This window comes from Pinus tabuliformis, chromosome 2_1 (genome assembly GCF_031772625.1).
Source record: "Pinus tabuliformis cultivar Carrire ecotype Pingquan chromosome 2_1, CPIR1, whole genome shotgun sequence".
Lineage (NCBI taxonomy): Eukaryota > Viridiplantae > Streptophyta > Pinopsida > Pinales > Pinaceae > Pinus > Pinus tabuliformis.
The window spans coordinates 213,367,911-213,379,792 of record NC_142299.1 but is presented as its reverse complement, the minus strand read 5'-3'; positions in this window follow the sequence as shown (position 1 = coordinate 213,379,792).

Here is an 11,882-nt window from a genome sequence, read left to right as displayed (position 1 = left end):
GAGCAGTTGCAAATTTTGCAAAGAAGCAAAGATGCCAATGAAGACCAAAGGGTGAAGACCCCTTTCTAGAATGTAGTCATGGAAGAAGAGGAGTTTGAAGAAGATGATGAGATCCATTGTTTGGAAGACAAAGGCAGTGCCTCCTTTTTTACCTCAGCTCCCTATGAAAAGTCATTATTCAATGACTAGATTAACCAAGAATGGGATGGTGAAGCCATTCTGCAAACTGAAAATCAACATAGATATAATCTGAGGTCAGAGATGAATAATGAGAATGAAACTCCTGTTCAAATAGCTATTGTCCCTACAATACAACAAGCTAATAAGCAGAAGAAATCGGTAGTTGATCCCATCATCCTCAAAGCTCCAGCTCACGAGGTAAGAGGCCTTGACAAGTCTCCTTCTCCTTTCAGTTTTCAATCAAAAATTCAGAAGCTAAGAATACCTATACCTCTGATCGAACTAGTGAAGAATGAGTCCTTCAAAAGATCTATCCTTGAGGCCCTTGAGCCTACTGCCATCCAAGCCTGCACCGACTATGTAAATCTGCAAGATGAAAAACCAGCAGTTGTTCTCAACCCAATGATTGAAAATTATGAGGACAACTCCCCATCATTCTATTTCTCTCTGACTATTCATGATAAAATCCTTCACAACTGCCTTCTGGACACTGGAACCAACCATAATCTAATGCCCAAGGCTGTCATGGATGAGTTGGGTCTTGACATTACCAAGCCTTATCAAGACCTGTTTTCTTTTGACTCTAGAAAAGTGAAATGTTTGGGATTAATCAAGGACCTAGCCATCACTTTGTCTCAGCTACCCATGAAGAGCGTGATGATTGATATTGTGGTAGCAGATGTACCCCCCAAGTTTGGCATGTTTCTTTCCAGAGGTTGGATCAAGAGATTAGGTGCATCATTACAAAATGATCTGTCCTACACTACTGTCCCAGTTTTTGGAGGTGAGAGCAGGACATTATACAGAGAAGCACAATTGGCTTATATCATCTGCGATGAAAGGAATCCCACTAATCATCCCATCTATGTTGTTGACACTGACTTTGGAGCTTGTATTCTTCAAATTGAAGAATCTCAGTTGGCCTCCACATAGCTTAAGAAACCAGTTTGCTAGATCACAGAGGAAGAAGGCACACAAATTTGGGACATGGTCTTTGATGGAGCTTTCTCTAAGGAAGCCATAGGGGTAGGTGTAGTCCTTGTTTCCCCCACATAGGAATGCATTCATTTATCTTTAAAATTAACTTTTCAGGCCACAAATAACATAACAGAGTACGAAGCCTTGATATTGGGCTTAAATGCTGCTAAGGAAATGGGCATCAAAGGCCTGAAAGTGTTTGGAGACGCAGACCTCATCATTTAGCAGGTCAATAAAACATTCCAAGTAGAGCATCCAAGGCTGAAATCATAAAGAGATGAGGTATGGAAGCTCAATGACTCTTTTAATATTTTCAACATTTATTACATCTCGAGAATGAAGAACCAGCTTGTTGATTCCCCTGTTGTGTCTGCTAGCACGTTTATTCCTCCTTTGCCTCCTAAATTAACTTATGAAGTTCAGGTAAAATTAGACCATCTCTGCCTGACAATGTCAAATACTAAAAAGTTTTTGAAGAGGATGATGAAATTAATAGGCTTTTACAAGTCTTTGATGAATTTGCTGAAATGCACATTGACTGAGAAAACGAATCCATTGAAGAATACAACCAGTCCAAGCCAAAGGACGAGAATGGTCAGGACAACATTGTTTAGTTGCCTAGTAACCATATACCCAAAGGATTGGTGCCCCTAGAGAATTTGTTTGATCATAACGATGTATCTTATAAGCTTGCCAAAAGGGAAAATGAGTCTGCTATTTGTAAACATAATATAGGGAGCCCAGCCCATCCGAAGTACATAAATCTATCCACGCACTTGCCTTCTGCCCAAAATTACGAGTATTGCACCCTCATGAAGCAGTTTGCTGATATTTTTTCTTGGGAATACAGTGATCTTAAAACCTATGAAACAAACATCATTCAACATAAGATTTCACTGGAAAAGAACACCATCCCTTTTAAGCAGAAATTAAGACCTATCAGCTCTCTCTTATTGCCTTTGATAGAGAAAGAAATCAAAAAATTGTTGGAGGACAACAAAAAGAGTTGGGATTCCAAGTTGAAGTTTGCACTGAGGGCTGATAGAGTTACCATCAAAAAGTCCATAGGAAATTCTCCATTTAAGCTGGTTTATGGCACTGATGTTGTTTTTCCTATCCAACTGATTCTCCCTGTGGCCAAGTTCTTGCAAGAAGAACAATATGAAGATAATGACATGATAAGGAGAATGAATAACCTGGTTGAATTACAGTAGATCAGAGAGCAGCTGGTTGAGAAGTCAAAGTTCATCAGAAGAAAATCAAAGAAACCTTTGACAGGAAGGCAAAAGTGGGCAATTTCCAAGTTGGTGACTGGGTTCTCAAATGGGATGCATTGAAGGAAAAGAAAGGTAATCATGGCAAGTTTGACTCCTTATGGACAGGTCCATTTGTCATAGCTCAAATTCAACAAAACAATACCTTTATTCTGCATAGTCTGGAAGGAAAAGATGTCTTTGGTAGCCTAGTCAATGGGCGGTTCTTGAAACTTTATTTCATTTAAGGCTTTAAAGCCTTGATATTCTAAATATGTTTTTCAGTTTTTATTTTATTGCAAAATAGACTCCATGACCAATGGAACACTAGGAGGAATATTTGATTTTTGGTCTTACAGGAAAGGCATCGGTTTATAGTTATTGAAACCTCATAGGGAGGCTTTCATCCCTAGAAGGAGCCAGTGTTAGCCTTGTTGGCATATGGCCCAAAATGGATCCAATTATGCTCTTTAAATCTCCAAAAACTAGCAAATTCATGCCAAAGATCAAAACCAGCGAAGGAGAAGAACCCTTAGAATGGCGGAAAAGCACTATCGAGAGGCCAAAACAATGAAAAAATAGTGAAAAACCAAGTAGTGGAGGCATAAACAATGAAACGCACAGTAGCCGTCAAATTTTGCCGATCAATGGTCTAGATCTAATCGGCGAGTCACAATCGGCAGAGGAAATCGACAGATATTGGTGCAGACTATATGGAACTGGTGGTGGTGGTCGGCAATGCAAAATGGACCGTTGATCAAGCATGCAGATCGATGGCCCACGTCATATTGCAGGACCACTATTGGGGATTACAAAGAGCACTAGCAAAAGGCTCGGGGCGTGAGCGACACGCAATTGCGATATATCGCATCACTATATCGCATCAAAGCAACACCATGGAGCGGGGCCTATACACATGTATATGCGCGACCTGATGAACCAGACCCGATGGTATTCTAAATATTATTGCATAAAATTTGAAGTCCGCCAAAAGGCATTTTCCTATGTATTTTGTGTATTTTCGTTATTTAACGAAATACAAAGGGGCAGCAACGATGCGATAAAACCCAAACCCGAAGGGGTTCAGAAATGAAATATATAATATTTCAGGTCCACCAAAGCCAATTTTTAATGGATTTCCAGTGTTTTTGACATATTTCCAAATACAAAGGGAAGACTGGGAACAGGCCATTAGCAACTTGCGATAGTGATAAGGACAGACCCAATAAAGGAATAGGCAGTGTTTAAGGATTTTTGAGGTCCGAAATAAACAGATCTTGGTGGGATATCATAGTATTGCTATGTTTTTTCCGTGTAAAACTGAAAACAATCATTATTAGTCTTTAAAGGAATTTCAAAGGGCCGAAGACCCATTCCATCACAGCGTAGAGGTCGGGAGACAGATGGCCAGAGGGATAAGAAGGCAATAATGCAGCTCATCCAAACCAACAAATGATCATGGAGCATCTCTTACACGAGCGAGCTCCCAGACAACGCAAAAAACTACCAGAATGCAGTTACTCTGCTGTCAGAAGAAGAAACCTCCAAGCCCATGCATGCCTAGTCAGGGCATCAAACAATTAAAAAGATAGAGGCGATAGAATAAGATACTTTGAGCCTTTGAGAGCTCAGGAACATTGTAAAAAAGCCTATAAATGGCTGGAAGTTAGAAGTGTGAAGGGTTCAACTTTTGGGGAATGATGATACTCTGCTACTCTAGCTTCTCATCTTCATTCTAGCAATATAAGCTTATTTTGTTGTTACATGTTCAATTTCCATTTTCTCTTCTGTTCTAAGCTTGCACTTGAATAGGTTATTCACGTTTTCTTCTGTGTCTAATGCCAGATAACTATCATCTTATCTCTGCGTTGATAAATTAGATTTGCAAGCTTCATTTACTACCTGTAGCTAGCCATTCATATGTGTTTATGTATGCATCTGCTGGTACAGTTAGTATTATTCATATATCCATTGAATCTATAAACTATTGAGAATTAGTGGTCTAAAGCCTTGTAAAGTTGAGGGTATTCATGCATGTATTCAGTCTAAATAGAGTTGAAACAATGATCCGACTTGATCCAAACCATCATCCATTCCAATGTTTTAGAGAACAATATTGAAGATTTATATGTTACTAGGCATCTCCGAGCTACAACCTAGGAGAGCTTCCTGGAGTGATAACACTACCATATATCATGTTTTAAGTAGATGGTGTTTTATAATTCACCCAAGAGACTTTAGGAGCAACCTTGAATTGCATGCTTTTTTCCATTATACATATAATATTTGCAACCTTTTCCATGTGAAGAACCCAATAGTCCATGTTGAACATAAAGCAAGTAGCTCAAAAATCGGGGAATATCAGTTATTCTATTTCCAGAGGGGATAGATCCAGAGAAGGCTGTGACAACTATCATAAAGATTTTGTCGGGTTGTATTTAATGAAATCCCACTAGAATTTTCTACTAAAGTAAATCAATTGATGAATTTGAAGCTTGAAGGTAGTGTTGAATAGGTGTTGCAAGGCATCTCTCTAACAATATCTATCTACATGATTCTAATTCCATGAGATGGTGTCTCAATAACACTATTGTCCAGTGATGGGTGCTAGATGTAGATAGCTTTCTATTGTCCTACAAGTATATCATATCATTATATTTTTATGAAATCTCAGAATGTGTTCAAAGTTTGTCTCAGATAAGGAAATATGTATGTACTCTTGAATTTATCTATGTTGTAATAAAATCAAGAATAAAGTTTTCATTGCAAATAATTGGGATCTACCATGTAAGTTTACTTTAGTACATGAAATTCTTGATTTGTTAGATCCCAACTAGTTAGGGTTGAGTTTATTTTTGTTGGACTGAGATTAAGAATAAAGTTGTCATTTTAAACACTGAAATATACCATGCAAGATTTATTCACTACATGAAATTATTTATTTGTTAGAGACCAACTTATTAGGATTATGAAGAGTCATCTTTCATGACAATATTTATGAACGCTTTATTCTTTCTCAAAGAATTACATATTACAAAAAGGTGGAAAATAAATAAGATGCAGATGAATGGTTTATGTTTTAAAATGTATGGAGGGAGTATAAAATCATTTTCAGTTGTGTTCAAATATTTTGGAGCACCCACTAAAGTGCTTCATTTTCCTCTTAGTTAATTCCATTTCTACTATCCCAATGCTTCTATAAGTCCTTCTCCAAAGTGATCTCTTAACTATCTTGGAGGGAATCTGATTACTTGATTGTAACCCATGGATTACAATTTGATTAGGGGCAAGGGATGAGAAAGCTTCATATTCTTCAATATATTCCTCAAGTTAAAATCATATCGAATGATTTCCTTTCTGTTGTATCGGTACGACAATCACTCGAGCATTTGTTGGGATTTTGAGACCTTTTTCAATGATTTTTCTTCTTCTGAAATTTATGTTCTCAATTAAAGAAATTAAATAAAAGGTGAAAATGAAGCAACAAAAGGATTTTATGTTTTAGTGCCTAAGAATTCCTTGCTAATGTGGAGGGCTTCATATTTTCTTGACTCAAGATTAGTCACATTTGACTTCCTAGCATTTCTTTTAATTTCATTTTTGTTGTGTTTATATTGCTATCGTTGATGTTAGTGATCTACTGTGTGCATAATAGGAAGTATTAAATACTAAGAACTCTCAAAGGTGATATTCATGGCTGACTAAATTTAAATGTCCCTACTTGACACTTTAGTATTACATGATCATGCAAATAAATTATTAATAAATATTGAAGGGAGGATGATTAATGTGCAATGTTTCTTGGCTTGTCATATAATTGCTACATTTTGGCCCGCAATAATATATTTGAGGCTACTTTTTGGTTTTTACTTGTGGAGCTTCCCCTTGTCTCAAAAAAACATCAAGGATAAATGTCCATTGCATTGGCATTGGACATCATCAAAGAGGAATTCACTAAAAGCAGTGGAGGACATGGGAGAAATTGGTACAATGAGCAGATAACTGTTAGAGAAACACTGAGGCACCATAATTTCTTGTGTATTTAGATTCACTCGAAATTAACTAGTCACAAAAAGTACCTTTCTTTTCCTGAGTATTTTCATGTATACCAAAATACTAAAAACACATTTCAGACTAATTATTCAAACTAATACTAATCTCATAGTCATAATTTATAATTAGATAGTATAATATGATTAATATTATAGGACACAACTATAGGGTCTGACTATGAGGGGCATTGTGACAATATATGTACACTTCTCATTCTATTAGACAATCATCTCTGAGAGTGTGATATCCATCCAATGAAATGTACTTCTAGAGGCCATTGAGGGATTGAAATTTTTTCTTTCAGTGGACAAGTGGTGATATATTTTCTTAGGACTTAGTGTTCTACTTCCCTAAGGTTTTGACACTACTCACAGCTAGCACCTTCATTCAACCAAGTGAGGTACTCATCTTGGAAAGTTGAATCATTTTGTCTCCACAATCCAATATGATGTTGGACCAATATCATGATCCTAAAAACATAGGTCATAATAGCGAGGAACCTTTAATGTGGGAAAAATAATATCTAAATTTAAGGAACATGACTCTTTTAGAATAAGCAATAAGGATATTTTTTTACACTGATTTTTTTTTTTTTCCATTTGTTTTCACAAGTTATCAATTTCCTAATATTTTTAACATGTAACTTAGTTGGTATGATTGTGCCTAAGGTTTTGTTGAAGGTTGAATACTAAGTTCCTAAGGTGTTATTTTCTATGGTGATGTTTTATTTTCTTTGTTTATACATGTCATCTAGTTGCATAGTAGCCGTTGAGGTATATGTTGTATAAATATTTTATAGTCTAATTTATTTTATATTCAAGTATTCATCGTCTTTGATGCCTTATTCTTTGCATTGTATATTCTTTCATTTTCAAGAGAGGAACTCAATATTGATGGTAAGAAGCAGCAATTGAAGAAAGAGGAGAACAATAACACTTGAGCGACAAATGCAAAATGAGAGAGAGAAGAGAATATGTCTAGTGATACACTTAGAGCCAATATCTTGTATACGACACACTCATAGAGACTGATGGTTAAGAGTTCAGAGTTCTTGAATTCACTTGCAATGCTTTGGCAACACAATGATAATGTTTTGAAATGATGAAACAATGTTTCATGTGTAAATTGTAGTCCAACCGATATTAAGTTGGAAACTCATATTGTAATACTTGATATTTTATATAATAAAATTTATATGGTTGAAATTAAATTTATTTGCACTTGATATTATTTGGTCTTGTAATTAACATATGTAACTTTGTATTATAATATTAGATAAACATGCACATTGTATGGCATTTTTTTAAAATTTAGTCGCAAAATCATACTAATTAATTTATGCTGATTAATAATGAACATATAAAATCAATCTAAAACTACTAAATTAGTAGTTTATATTAATTAATGATGAACACGAATAAAATTGATGTATGACTAAATTAGTCTTTTATAATGATTATGAATGAAATTAAATAAAATGAATAGAAACTACTAAATCAGTCGTTTATATAATGAATATGAAAATACCAAAAAAAGATAGATGACTACTGCAAATGATCATTTTTTTATTAAAATGATGACTAAATTTTGCGTATATACGACTATTAGTAGCTAATTTACAGTGTCTTATAACATGAATAGAATTTAGTCATATTTCTTTGGTCACTAATTGGTTTTAAATGATGACTAAAATTTGCATATATATGACTATTAGTAGCTAATTTACAGTATCTTATAACATGACTAACATTTTGGTCATATTTCTTTGGTCATTAATTTGTTTTTTCAAGGATTCATATAGTAATATATTTTATTGTATATTTGGTCATTAATTGCGACAATTAATGACTAAATCAATGAAAAATTAGTGACCAAATTAATGACTAAATATACTACTAGATGGTAAAATTGAGGAAACGAATTAATGACTAAGCTAAAAATGACTATAAGTTGGTTGCATTATAAGATGCTATAAATTAGCTACTATTGGTCACAGAGTGAAAAATGGTCGTTTATATGCAGATTTTAGTTGTTTTTTTAGTAATTAATTAGTCATTTTGTACTAGTGAATACCCATAGATTTTGGCATATTTTAAGGAAATTTAAATGTAAATTTGTGCATAAATGATTAAAGATTCCACATTTTATAGCTAGGATTACTAAATTCCATAGCTTGGATATTTCATGTACGACCAGTGGTTGAGCCCTCAAAGATAAGTGGGAAAACCTAAAGGATTGTGATGGAGGGAAGGGAGTACTCTTCCTAGGATTATGTAGGTTGAGGGGAGTGAGAGTTGGGCATTTGGAATTTCTATAGGAGTTAGTAAATTGTCAAATTATAGAGTGCTAAGATGTAAACGTTTTTATGTATCTACATGTAAAACTATATGGTGATGTGCACCAAAGATAGTGAAAAAATGTAGGGGGAGGAAAATGTAACACCCCGGTTTTGATCGCTAGATTAGAAATGTATATTTTTAAATATGATGAATGTGTAAATGCCAAGATATGTAATATGAAAAAATGTAGCCAAATATCACTAGCATGATTGGATTTCGATGGTTTCATTATGTAAGGATTGTGCGAAATTCGCAATAGTCGAGAGGAGACACCAAATTTTTTTATCCATGTTAAGGGTTGGTGAGGTCTAGGCCTAATGTGATCGTTAAGTGATTTTGATGGCTTAGATGCCCTAGGTTATGGTTTCTTAGATCACATGCTAGTCCGACAAGTCATGGACATAATATCAAACAAAAATATATATGTAAACATTTATATTAAAAATAATAATATAAAATACATCAATAGTTATAAAATGGACAAGAACATATTCATGGAGGACTTATCATTCCATAAAGGAGGGGGATAAAAATGGGTCCAAGGGTAAATCACACATGCCTAAAATCACATGTTATTAACATAAATTAATTTTCATTACCATATAATCCCCATTTCACTTATTAAAACTGGACATTGAACGCATTTTTGAGGTTGGTAGAAGAGCCATACCAATTAGTTATTGAAGCATGGGTTAAGTACACTCCTAAGGGGAGTGGTTTTATTGAATGCATGTAAGAGGTGTGTGAGAGAGTCATCTCACCTAGATGTGAGAACATGTGATGAGTACAATTATTTTTTGAATCGTTCGAGTCAAAACATGCATAAGAAAAGGAATTTGAGTGGAGGAGATAGCTAACTTTCAAAAAGAAAGAGGACAAAAAAAACTAGAGTTTTGGTGCTACAAGAGGATAAAATACAAAACCAATCTCTAGAGTTGATATTTATGATAAGGAATAGCTTTTCACGTTTGTGAGAGGTTCAAATTTAGAAATTGCTCAAGAGCTTGTGTAACGGTTGTTGTAAGTGCTCCACTTGTGGCTAGATTTACTAAATCCAATAACTAAGAGATTCCTTACCAACCTATGTCAGATCCCTAGAGGGGATGGATAATGTTTAAGGGACTATGATACATAGAAATAAATATCATTCTTAGATTGTGAAAAATGATGGGAAAGAGAGCTGGCTAGTAAAAATTATTGTAGGGGTCGCATCACTCATAATTTACTAGGTATTGCTCTCTTAGTGTTGACGATAGACATCCATAGGAACATGCTCACCTTTGTGGAATGATAGCCCTAGATTAGGGGTGGTCTATTTTAGAGAGAATTAGTCCAAAAAATACTATGATTTGATGGAATATTTGACATCTGTATCTAGTTGTCCAAAACATTTATAAGGATAAAAATTCCAATCAATCTGTTATCTAATATGTAAATGTTATGCTTGAATGTTATGTTCAATTTATGTTGTTTATGTTTAAATGTTGTTGTGGATGACTAATTCATCTACATTCTCAAATTTTAAAATCATCGACAGTCACATGAGCCTATATGTCACACAACATACATTCATTTCCTTCAAAATGGCATTAGAGTTGGATTTATTTTAACATGCCTTAGACTAAGGGTCTAGGTATGTCACTCATCGTCTTATTGGTATGTTGCCAAAACCTAGAAAAATTTCAAGTAGAAGAATAAGTGTGATGAGTTTTAATGATATTTATCTCAAACATCCACAAATAAATGCAAAAAAACTCCCAGAGAATAGAGAATGATATTTTCTCATCAAAATTTCAGTGATCATTGAGAAGGTTTTGTCGTCATGGTATAATGGTGTGGACTAGAATTGGTTGATCACGAGGGAAAAATGCTTAAAATATAGAGGCCATAAATTTGGGGGTTTTTGTGCTTTGGTGGTAAACCCTAGGGGTTATAAACGTAGATCCTTCCTTCATAATTGGCATTGTTTTACAACTTGGCACTATTTCTACGACGGTAGCACCTGATCAATCCAGATGATTGTGATGGGGCGGGATTTTTTATGGATCTGCCTATTTGGTGCCCTAAAGCCCGACATCTCAACCACCCAAGTGATTTTAGATTCTATCGACGCTTGTAATGACAATTGAACTATGAACAACTAGTTGGGAACTACCAATTCCATATCTTCCATATCCATTATATTGTGGAATTTCACCACTGTACTAGTGTAGCTAGCCTTTGTCGATGGATTGTTTGCATAGTTTGAATTCACATTGTATTGTCAATGTTATAATTCTTCCACCCTTACAAAATACGTAGTCCATGCTAGTAAATCATGTAATAGTTCATCTTCTGTGCAATCCCTGCATTTGGGGTCTGAGTAGAGGAATCATGAATTTGCATCAAACAGCCGATGGATACAAACAAAACCTCTTCAATCGCATTTCTTCAAACCATAGTTACCAAGTTTGAATTCATATTCAAACTTGAATTCGATACAATATGGTAAATGTTTGAATAATAATTTTTCATTTCGAAAAAAAATTGACATCTTACATCTTCCAGTTTAACAAATATGTAGATTTCTTTCTTCAACAACCACTTCTTTTGCTCATCTCTTTCCGTTAATTTTGAAATTTAAAAAATTTCTATTAATTTTGACAAATGTAAACAATTTTAAAATTACAATTCACCAAAAAAACACATTTCACTCCCTCCAAAAATTTATTTTATTTTCAAAATTTAAAACTTTAATCTAAAATCTAAATATGAAATATTAAAAATATATAAAATTTATTCTTATATAAACCTATTAAAATTTTCAATTAATTAAATTTAATAATTAAGATATAATAAAAATTAAATATTAAAAATATATAAAATTTCTTTCATCTAAATATATTTAAAATTTCAATTAATTTCCATTACATATCCAAATTTCTGACTTCACAACTCAAATTCTACGATCCCGCTATTTATTTTGGATTTAACACCCACCAGTCTACACATTTGGATGTCGCGTAAACTCTCAACCTGATTTCCTAGATAATAAACTTGTAAACCGAATGGAATTTTTGCCGAAGTATTCGATATACGA